This window comes from Gracilinanus agilis, chromosome 3 (assembly GCF_016433145.1).
Source record: "Gracilinanus agilis isolate LMUSP501 chromosome 3, AgileGrace, whole genome shotgun sequence".
NCBI classification, from domain to species: Eukaryota; Metazoa; Chordata; class Mammalia; order Didelphimorphia; family Didelphidae; genus Gracilinanus; species Gracilinanus agilis.
In genome coordinates this window covers 213,973,577-213,985,794 of record NC_058132.1, presented here as the reverse complement: position 1 = coordinate 213,985,794, position 12,218 = coordinate 213,973,577, and the positions used below count along the sequence as shown (strand labels likewise).

General features: G+C 32.8%; 1 protein-coding gene across 1 annotated transcript in view; it reads right to left on the bottom strand.

The window, feature by feature from the left end:
• SATB2 (SATB homeobox 2) overlaps positions 1–12,218 on the bottom strand; it is a 234,964-nt gene that overhangs the window by 99,463 nt on the left and 123,283 nt on the right. The window lies entirely within an intron of this gene.

Below are 12,218 nucleotides of genomic sequence, written 5' to 3'. Positions count from 1 at the left end.
TATATATATATGTGTGTGTGTGTGTGTGTGTGTGTGTGTGTGTGTATCATCCCAACTTCATCTTTTTTATACCTAGTTTAAAAAGCCTTTGATTTAGTGATTGATTCAATAGAGATAGCTATGCCTTGTTCATCATTAGTTCATACTTCTGACTTATTCGAGTAGACTGTACCCTCTATAGTTACAGATATAAAAGAATGAAATCACTTCTCTTACATTAAAATCATTCTATGTTTAGTGATGGCAATCTAGGCACAAAATTTTACCAAATGATATGATCACCTAACTAAACTGTGACTTAAACTAACTATCTTCAATAATGATATTTTTTCTTGTTTTCATTTCTGATGACTAAATTAATTTAAATAATGTTATTAAATGTAAATTTAAAGCCAGGCCAGAATTATCAATTGAACCATTGGACTATGGTTGGAAATTTCTTTATTTTTATTTCATAATTACTTTTATATTTTTATATAAGTAAAACCTATGTTTTAAATAATTGGGAGGGAATCTAAGAGTATTACGATCTTATTCTTATAAGGATTTTAGATTATATTTCAACATAACAATCCTATTTTGGGAATTTACCTTTTTTGGAAAGAAAACAATTGATTACAAAACAATACTCCTGACAATAAAATTTGGGAAACTGGACAATTAGTGCAATCAGTAACCTTTTATACCTATGATGTTGATCTAAATCTGAATAAATCATTAAAAGAGGAAGTCATTATCATATGATGGAGAATCCCTGATCTGTAACAAGTAAGCTGATAATCTTCTCATGGCAAAAACATAAAACCACATAAATAGGGGACATCTTTGTCATTTTTACAAAATCTGAATTTGAAGAGGAAAGTCAATTGATTCCTTCATCTGAAAAGAAAAGTTCACGTCAGAATAACAAAAATGTTCCTAGGATGAAGTACAATATCTTTCCTTCCCAATGATCTTGTTATGTGCTAAACATTTTTAAAGACTTTTAAAAATGTTCTTCCTGTATTGCTTCTAATAGATTCACCATGCTATTTCAAAAGCACTTATACATTTTTAGTGTTTAAGACTATCACCCTATGAAGTAAAAATTCTCTCCAGGTAAGAACTATTTCCACATATCTCTAATTTCTCCTTCTCCATTGGCTCCTTACCCCTGCCTATAAACAAACTCAAAATTTCCCTTTCACAAAACAAACGTTATTCAGCTAAGCTAATCTCCTAATTTATATGCCCCTGTTTCTACATTTATTTCATTGCCCAACTTCTAGAAAGAACAGTTATTATATAGAATATTCTCCTATTTCCTCACTATGTCCCTGCAATTAGGTTCTTTTTTTGCATAGATTTTTAAAAAAAATTTTTTTAAACCCTTGTACTTCGGTGTATTGTCTCATAGGTGGAAGATTGGTAAGGGTGGGCAATGGGGGTCAAGTGATTTGCCCAGGGTCACACAGCTGGGAAGTGGCTGAGGCCAGATTTGAACCTAGGACCTCCTGTCTCTAGGCCTGACTCTCACTCCACTGAGCTACCCAGCTGTTCCCCCTGCAATTAGGTTCTTATAAAATTAATAACTTTAGTATAAGATGGAGGAGAGTAGAAAAGCAATCTCACCTAATATGTTTTGTGATGGTAGTAGAAAGTTAGGATCAACTGAATGTATTAATACTTATGTATATGAATATATAATGTATTATACATACATAATATGTGTATATCTATTTATGAATTTATATTTAATGTATCTGAGACAACATTTTTAGCACCAGCTAGTACATCTGACTATCTTGCAGCGACTGGTTCACATTTGGTCACAAAGTGATGAGGATGTCTTTGCCTCCCTTTCAGAAAGTCTATAACTATGTAACAACTGATTAAACAATAGAAGGTGCTAAGATTCCAAACTATGAAGTATTAATATAATGTCCTTGGCATGTTATTTTACATGTTTGTGTCTTGCTTTAGTAAATTCTGCTTCTTGTCATCTTTTATGTTTTGTAAATGTACATGGGGATAAAAAAACCTTTTGTCTTTGGAGGATTGGAAAGAGATAAAATGGTTTGCTTAGGCCTGGTGTTGTTGGGAATGCTCAAGACAGATGCATTTCCTTAAAATGGCCTATCTTTTTACCATTGTTTTTCAAGTAAATATGATAACATCAATAGCTTGGACTCTAATGTTTAGCAAAGACTCTAATGGGCCTCTGTCTAGTCTCTCCTTAGGGCATTATCAAATACCTGGGAAACTGGGAAACAAATGGGAAACATTTCCATTCAAAATCCTGGCTATGCCTCATATTCAATATATTCACGAACACTGAATTCTACCACATAGCTGCATTATCATTTTGACTTTCTATTTCTGTTAATAGTAGTCTTGTTATCCAGGTCCAAAACCTGTCATTTTTTACTCTTCTTTAATTTTATGTTCTTTTTCACTGAAAATTTAATTGCATTTTATTTTTATTTAATAAATAATAAAACCATAAATAAATTATTTTATTGTATTGTAATTTCATTTTAGATTTAATCATCAAAAACACACAAAAATCCACTGTATACATTCAGGCACTACATTCTGTAAATTCTACCTTTCCAATGTTTTTTGCACTCTGTATCCTTTCTGCTACCACTCTAGTTCAAGTGCTTACCTTTCGCCCAAGATTATCATGATAGCTTCTCAACAAGTCATTCTGCCTCTGTTCCCTCCATGAACCAAACTAGTCTATGCCCTGTTATCAAATTAATCTTCTTAATGCAGAAATCTAATCATACCCTTCCCTGATAATTTTTTTTAAATAAACAAAAAATTTCAATGGCTCCCTATTGCCTACTAAATAAAATCCAAATGCATTAGTCTGCCAGCCAAGTTGCTCCACAATCTGGCTCCAACTACTTTTCCAAATTTATTTCACTCTTCTTACATGCACATGTGCACGCACACACACACACACACACACACATACATACAACACATACACACACATCAAATTTTATCACTTGCCAGTCCCTGAATACACCTCCTACTTTTGTGTCTCTGATCTTATCATTTGTAAATATAAGTACTTACTCCCACCATCCCCCAACCTGTTGAAATTTTTATTCTTTAGATTCTGGCTCCAGTTCTGTCTTCTTCATGAAGCCTTCCCTGATCCCCTCAGCAGGCATGTTTTCTCTCTCTCTCCTCTGAACTCCTTACCTTTCTTATGCACTGATGATCTAGTTTGCATTAGAAGTACGTCTGCATATGTGGTGTGTGTTATATTTTCTACTGAGTGGTAAACTCCATGAAGACATAGATTATGTCTTTTTTATATCTTTAGCTCTCTGTGTCTTATATATTATAGAAACTCAACAATTGTTTTTTGTCTCATGGTCTAGTTAATACCTGTTTCTCATCTGAGACAACTAAAAAAGGGGTGTTAGTAAAAATCATAGTTGCAGTGGGCACACATTTAGACAGTAGGAAATGAGTACCCAAATAAGGAAACTGTGCAGTAATAAATAGCATGGAACCTCCACTTGGATCACCATCCTGCTATCAGATGGTGATAGTTCCTAGACTCTGCTATTCTGGAAGATATTAATACTAACATAATAATCTTTTAATCTATGAATTCAAGCCAGTGAGTCTAAAATGAAACCTTGCTATTTTCAAAAGCAAGCAGTATCATGTCTATCCTCTTTATTAATTTAATGTTTTGGAGTCAAAGGCTTGCATATTATTTATTTCAAAACTCAATAAAATGTTCATGCCTGATCTGCAACATTTCATATTTGGAGTCAATCTTTCAATGGATGGACTTCCTTTTCCATACAGGTTTGCACCTGTGATCTTATAACCAAAGCATTGGACCATGGAGTCAAGACCCCTGGGATATACATCCATCTCTGTTACTATGTGACTTTCCTGGTTTCAGTAATGTGATTGACTAGAGAAACCAGCAGTTTATTTGATAATAAGCTTTGAAAAATATGGAAGAAATTTTCTCTATATGTATAATCTACAAAAGTAATGGATTTTTTTATTGCATTAAGCAGACTATTTAATCAAACAAAAGAGTTCAAAGAGATCTTTTCTGTAAAAAAGAACCAAAAAAAAGCACCAGTTGACAGTCTGGAATGATAAAGTCTGCTTTTTATCCCAATGATTTCAATATATTTCCACACATTACTCCTCCCAAGGGCACTATTAATGTGTCATTTTCAAATTCAAGATGTTGATCAAGGAAGGCCTCGTGAAATCTTAAGCTTTGGTAATTTGGGGCATGTGCATGATACAAACAAACTGCAAGCAAACTATGAAAGTCTAACTAGTGCCATCTTACACGATGATATTCAAGTTCCTTGCTTTTTAACATAACTGCCAACTTCTATGATATCCAATTTTCCAATTCATTGAAAACATTCTCCAGTTGCTGTGTGATTTCATAAATTGTATTTGTGATCCTGGTGCTAAGTTCCTCTTGATATGTAGTTTTTTGATAAGTAAAGAGCAGCTTTAATATATTCCCATAAAAAAGTAATCAAATAAGGACAGGTCAGATAAAGGAGCCACATGCAGAAGTACTTTTAACACACTATCAAAGAAGACCTAGGCTGCATGTTTTCCCTAATCATACAACAAAAGTTATAATTAGAGGGGGCAGCTGGGTAGCTCAGTGGATTGAGAGTCAGGCCTAGAGATGGGAGGTCCTAGGTTCAAATCCGGCCTCAGACACTTCCCAGCTGTGTGACCCTGGGCAAGTCACTTGACCCCCATTGCCCACCCTTACCACTCTTCCACCAAGGAGCCAATACACAGAAGTTATGGGTTAAAAAATAGTTATAATTGGTGCCAATTCAGTGATTATTTTCAAAGTTACAAAGAGAGAGATACCAAATTGGTGGCTCATCTGTTATTGAATTATATTAAAATTGTGCTTCTATTGAAATCATGGTGTTCACCAAGAGGTCAGAAGAAGCTATACAAGATCATTCATAAGGTTTCTCTGAAGAACTTTGGTGTTAAACATAGGAGACAGTGACACAGAATCATCCAGCATGGTATGCCCACCTCAAAGAAGCCACTGTGTTCTACGAGCAAAGCAAAATTGTAGTAACTCAAACTAAATATGAGATATGCAAATTTAGAGACATCTCCACTCCAAATATTGATATGGACTATTTGTGCCTGACCTGTGGTAGAATCTTCTCAGTTCTTATTGGTTTAATCAGACACAGTCAGACACATACTATATACTGACCTCAGCATAGTTATGTCATTTTGGTCCTCTTAGAACAAAGGACAAAAGTATAATCGATTGGCCCTGTGAGGTTATTCAACACAAAAAAATGACAATTAAGCTTATGATATGCTATAGTAATTTGGGGTAGGATAAAAGAGGAGAGGAGGCACACGGGAATGGCCTTAAAAGCTATCTTCTATATAATCCAGATATTTGCAACTATCTCATCAAGTAAAAACAAAAATAATTGCTTTAACTGATAAAAGAAAGGCCATCTTATGACAGTACTAGAATATCAGAATCATTTGAGTATTTACCTATAATTTCATTTTTCTGATATTGAATTGCTCTGAGTCACATGTGATGAGGCATTTTTTCCAATGGATTTAGCATAGTTTGGATCAAAGCTTCCTCTACTTCATTTAACAGATTTGTTTGGATGGAAGGTCCTGAGGGAGGGATGATGCTAGTAAGAGGGGATCTCTGAGCATCTGAATATGTAGGTCACTGGATTTTCAAATAAATTATACAATAGTTTATCTATTAAGCAATCTTCACTGTACATATTTTATGAAGCTATACTTAATTATGGGCTAATGTATATCCCAAAAACATGCTTTGGTAAAATTAAGCCCTTACATAGTCATAAAACTACATTTCATAAGAGCTGTACAGAAAGACCAAGGGTCAAGTGATTCAAACTGAGATCTTGTAAAGGTGTCAATGTAGTAAAGTAGGCAAGTAAATCACCAGGAAACCATGAGTCTAATTTGTGAAAGGGATTATTTCAAACTTTAGAGAAATTCAGACTACTGTAAAGTTAGAATGGTTGATTTTAAAATTCAACTATGACATAATATTCTAGCATTGGTCTTCAGGTTTCTTTATCCATTGACTTCATCAATTCATCAATGCTATTGCTGACATGACACTGGACATAAGACTATTAAATATGTGTAAGTACAGATATATGGTTTTGTGTACAGTTTGTTTCCATCATATACATGCTCTATAATCGAGCTAGTGATATTCCCACAAAATTAAATACTCAGATATATTAAGGAGTTTTTTTTTAATTTAACGAAGTTAGGCGATTATCACATAACCCCAGATCCAATGCCTTTTTAGGAGTAGGTATTGAAAGTAAAATTTAAAGACTAAGAATTTTTTCTTGATTGATTCTGTCAAAGATGAACAATATCATTCTTTAAATTCAATTCAGGACTAAGTAGACTACTGCTTTTACAATCCTCTTGAATTATAAAAGGTCAAAAGGCAGTAATAGAAAATATGCAGGTAAATTTTTCATTCAGGATAAACATAAAGAAAATGGAGGGAAATACAGGATATTATAAAATAAAATAATATAAACTATAAATCTAGGTACTAATCCTGGCTACGATATTTGTAACTTTTGGCAAGTGATTATATCTCTCTGTCCTTCATTTTCCTCATTTATAAAATGAAGGGAGTAGACAAAATGACCTCTGAGGTTTTATTCAGCTCAAAATCATATGCTGTCCAGATACCTATGGGCACCAACCTGAAGTCTAAAACTAGTCTGATATCAAGGCTTTGATGATCTCCTAGAGACTGCCACTTAACTTATATGAATCCTGTACCCATGTTATAGATCTGGTTTCCTGGTATGGTGGTTTTCAGGATTATTTATAATGTGAATTAAGTCCCCCAAGACACTGTTAATCAAGCCTGATGTTTCATATTTATAAGAATTTTCCCTTCCCAAGAACAAAATTGATTTATATTTATCCTCTTTTTTTAGGACCATATATGTTTGTATACTTAAATTAAAGGAGATGATATAAAGGGGGGGGGGGTAAAAAAAGACAAACTATCATATTCTTTAAAGCTGATTCCAAAGGGAACCAAGGGCAGAATTTGTCTTAAAGTGTAGATGGAAAGTCAATGTTTCAAACAAGCTGTATTTTTATGATATTTTTAAAAATTAGACTTGATTGATTAAAATGCATTAAAGACAGTCACTGAGAGGAAAGAAAGCTCTATTAATTAACTTTATCATTTTACATCATTATTTAACTGATAGAGCTAAAAAGGTAGTGGGTCAGATTTACAAGGAGGCATTTGGCTTAATTAAACACTTTGTCTTTGGAGAAATCATTCCTTCAAAAAGGTTAGCTATAATGAATGAGTAAATTTGTTTTTGAAAAGAAAGAGCAGGGAAGTATTTTTATGATGCTACATACTTTAATTATGAATATTATGTACATTTTGTTTCTTTAAAAATGCATCATAACTTGCCATTCTGTGCAACTATCTAAATGACTATGGAAATATAACAAACTATATGGGTATTTTTTAAGATTTGATGTTAAACATATGATGGGCATTACTGAACTATTTCCTGAATCTGCCCAATGGATTAAAAATATATTACATTCAATAGCAAAACACCTAAGTTCAAAGATAATAAGTTGTGGTTGATGTCCATCAAAAATAGGATGGTTTTTAATTCTCACTGCTTTCTGAAGATATGAGGTGAAGATTCTTTTCAAATAGGAGTTGTTACTATTCTGTACTGTATCCTAGCCCTTTTTTACTTTAAGATATTGCACCATATTTAAATGTCTGATTCTACAAAGAAAATTGGATTTCTCATTAAAAAGTCAGCATTTTAGGGGAAATTTTAAAAACCAACAAAGCTTAGTTTCCTGGTAAATTGAACAGTCACATTTCTACTTAGTAAACCAAATAGTGAAGCTCAATCATAGGCCCAATGACTTCCTGCTTAAATTCAAAATATGTCATTCTGTCAATATCATCTACCTTGATTATGTCAGGCTTTATACTCAACAGGTTATGATCCCCATGGGATGAAAAGCTCTCCTAAATTAAAAACAGAATTTTAAGAGGAAATACACATACATTCTTCTATAGTTTCCATTTGATACCTTCAAGGTTATTCCATGAAGTCAAATTCACACTGATTGAAAGTGATTTTTCTGGGTAGAGCCATCTTAAAATGTCAAATGAAGAAGGAAAACTACAAAACTGTGCTTCCATGCTTCAATCAGAGCCTTTTAAACTTGTCATTTTCAAGATGGTAATGTCTCCCAAAAACTATTAATCCATAAAAATGAACAAAAGACATAAGCTAAGAAAAACCATCAGGTGACCAAACTGTATACCCACATTCCAAGAGAGTCCTTAGTCCTGCCTCATTCCATTTAGATAAAAAGGATTACCTTCTGGATTTTAACTTTCCAGTCATTGACTTACCATGCTATGCTATAACAGTTATTCACATCTCCCCACCCCTCCCCCAAAAGTCTTGGATGCTTCCTTGGGCCACTGGACTCTGGTAAGTAAGCTTTTTTGCCCTATCTTACCCATAACTAAGTTTCCACATTACTTTCTGGCCATCTCATTTTGTTATCATTATCCCCAAATTCCAATCTCTCCACAATATCTTGTGGCAATCTTAGAAGTTGTCCCTTGATCCTCAGTTCTGATAAGACAGCTTTCATCTAATGTCTCTTTCCAGGCATCTCTACACTTATACCATACCTGCATTCAGAGATTTCCTTTATCTATTTTCCTCTGCATCTTAGAAAGTAAGATCCTTGATTGAAAGGTCTATCTTGTCTAATTTTATTTTTGCCCCCAGTGCTTATCTAAAGGCCTAGAACATAGTAAGCACTTAATATAAATCTATTATTTATTATAATGTGTCTTCATGCATTTAAATGATAATTTATGGAATCTAAACAGAGCATATTATAAATATAAGAAAATACAAAATTGGATTCTAAATTCATTCTTCGGATTTTAATTTGGAATGTAACAATATTATTGGAAAAAACTAGTCTTTCTTAAATTTAATTCTGATTACTATAGACCAGAGCAATGTTGATGAAGGACTTTGAGTCAATTATGGAGAGAAATATAGCAATTAAAAGAAATATTCACAACCTTCTTTGAATTAAACTCATCATCAAATCATTTTAAAAAGTTCTTTATATTTTATATATTTTTATTTTATTAAAATATTAAATATTTTATTAATATTAAACATTAACATTAAATAATTTTAAAATGATATATAATAATATTAAATAAATAAAGAATAAAAATATGGAATTAAATTATAAATGTTCTATTTATATTTTATATTAATTTATAAATAATATTAATTTATGTTATGTTGCCATTAAATATAACCATTGATTAGGAAATGTGAAGCCACCAACTATGGTTATTTGTGCTTAAAACCTACCTTGTTCATATTGAAGGACTTATAGTGCTTATGTTGGACTACGATTTCCAAGGTGTTTTCTTACCACAGAATAAACCAATCATGTAACCCTTAACATCTGTGATGCAAGTGAAAAAGCAAAGAAAATAATACCTGTGTACGATTGAAAGCCACTCTAGCAAAAACAGCTTGGGAGACACTGGCTCTCTTCAGCTCATCTCTTACTTGCTGGTAGATATCTGGAGAAACTTCAACTGAAGAGTTTGTTGGCTCCGGCTTAACTGCTCTTGGGATGGGGGGATGATTCAAGAACTGTTGGTTGATGGCTTGAGGGTGTTGGTGAGCCAAGAGTCGGCTAACAGCTATCTGTTGGTTTATCAGGTGGGCCATTGCTATTTGTTGCCTTACCAACTGTGGACTAAGCTGGGGAGAAAGAAGACCGGGGCTCATGATAGGCTGTAATGTGGGCACTTGGTTTCGAATTGGAGTACTGTGGTGAATTTGGCTATGAGGAGACTGTTCATTAGTTTTTCCCAGGGTTGCCAGCTGGTTCATATTTGGTAAATGCATTGGACGTTGGCCCAGAACACAATAGTCTGAAAGGTTTTCTCTTTCCACTCTTTCCACTGTCAAAAGATAAAAATGAAATTTTGTTATTTTAAATCACATAGTTGTTGCCAAAATAGCTAATATTGAATAATCATGTTATTGTCATATGTGTATATTCAAACAGACTTCTTTTTTCCCCACCTAAAAATGTGTACCTTCAGTGAAGAAAGCACCTTTGAAGTACTATGTGGGAAAATAATTTCCACCCATGTAAAAAAGCCTCCACAACTAAAACATACTAGAAAAGATTCCAAAACAAAATAATTGACTGCTTTTACTTTATTGAAATTACTTCAGGAATAAATTTTACTGAATAATTAAGAGAAAAATCAACAGCTATAAAATATGAACTCTTTCCACATTCAAAAGCTCAATCAACTCCCTGGGTTACTCTCATATAAAAAGCACCAGCTGCTCTCTTCTTCTTGGCGTTTGTAAGCAATAGTGTGGTTCATGGTTATCAGGAAATGACAAAGACAATATCTCCTATGAAATTAATCATTACCTACTATTATAGAAACTGTGAATACCACCATAAATAACTATAAAAGAGAGTATATTTTCATCTATCTATTCAATTGCTAATTGCTTANATTGCACCATATTTAAATGTCTGATTCTACAAAGAAAATTGGATTTCTCATTAAAAAGTCAGCATTTTAGGGGAAATTTTAAAAACCAACAAAGCTTAGTTTCCTGGTAAATTGAACAGTCACATTTCTACTTAGTAAACCAAATAGTGAAGCTCAATCATAGGCCCAATGACTTCCTGCTTAAATTCAAAATATGTCATTCTGTCAATATCATCTACCTTGATTATGTCAGGCTTTATACTCAACAGGTTATGATCCCCATGGGATGAAAAGCTCTCCTAAATTAAAAACAGAATTTTAAGAGGAAATACACATACATTCTTCTATAGTTTCCATTTGATACCTTCAAGGTTATTCCATGAAGTCAAATTCACACTGATTGAAAGTGATTTTTCTGGGTAGAGCCATCTTAAAATGTCAAATGAAGAAGGAAAACTACAAAACTGTGCTTCCATGCTTCAATCAGAGCCTTTTAAACTTGTCATTTTCAAGATGGTAATGTCTCCCAAAAACTATTAATCCATAAAAATGAACAAAAGACATAAGCTAAGAAAAACCATCAGGTGACCAAACTGTATACCCACATTCCAAGAGAGTCCTTAGTCCTGCCTCATTCCATTTAGATAAAAAGGATTACCTTCTGGATTTTAACTTTCCAGTCATTGACTTACCATGCTATGCTATAACAGTTATTCACATCTCCCCACCCCTCCCCCAAAAGTCTTGGATGCTTCCTTGGGCCACTGGACTCTGGTAAGTAAGCTTTTTTGCCCTATCTTACCCATAACTAAGTTTCCACATTACTTTCTGGCCATCTCATTTTGTTATCATTATCCCCAAATTCCAATCTCTCCACAATATCTTGTGGCAATCTTAGAAGTTGTCCCTTGATCCTCAGTTCTGATAAGACAGCTTTCATCTAATGTCTCTTTCCAGGCATCTCTACACTTATACCATACCTGCATTCAGAGATTTCCTTTATCTATTTTCCTCTGCATCTTAGAAAGTAAGATCCTTGATTGAAAGGTCTATCTTGTCTAATTTTATTTTTGCCCCCAGTGCTTATCTAAAGGCCTAGAACATAGTAAGCACTTAATATAAATCTATTATTTATTATAATGTGTCTTCATGCATTTAAATGATAATTTATGGAATCTAAACAGAGCATATTATAAATATAAGAAAATACAAAATTGGATTCTAAATTCATTCTTCGGATTTTAATTTGGAATGTAACAATATTATTGGAAAAAACTAGTCTTTCTTAAATTTAATTCTGATTACTATAGACCAGAGCAATGTTGATGAAGGACTTTGAGTCAATTATGGAGAGAAATATAGCAATTAAAAGAAATATTCACAACCTTCTTTGAATTAAACTCATCATCAAATCATTTTAAAAAGTTCTTTATATTTTATATATTTTTATTTTATTAAAATATTAAATATTTTATTAATATTAAACATTAACATTAAATAATTTTAAAATGATATATAATAATATTAAATAAATAAAGAATAAAAATATGGAATTAAATTATAAATGTTCTATTTATAT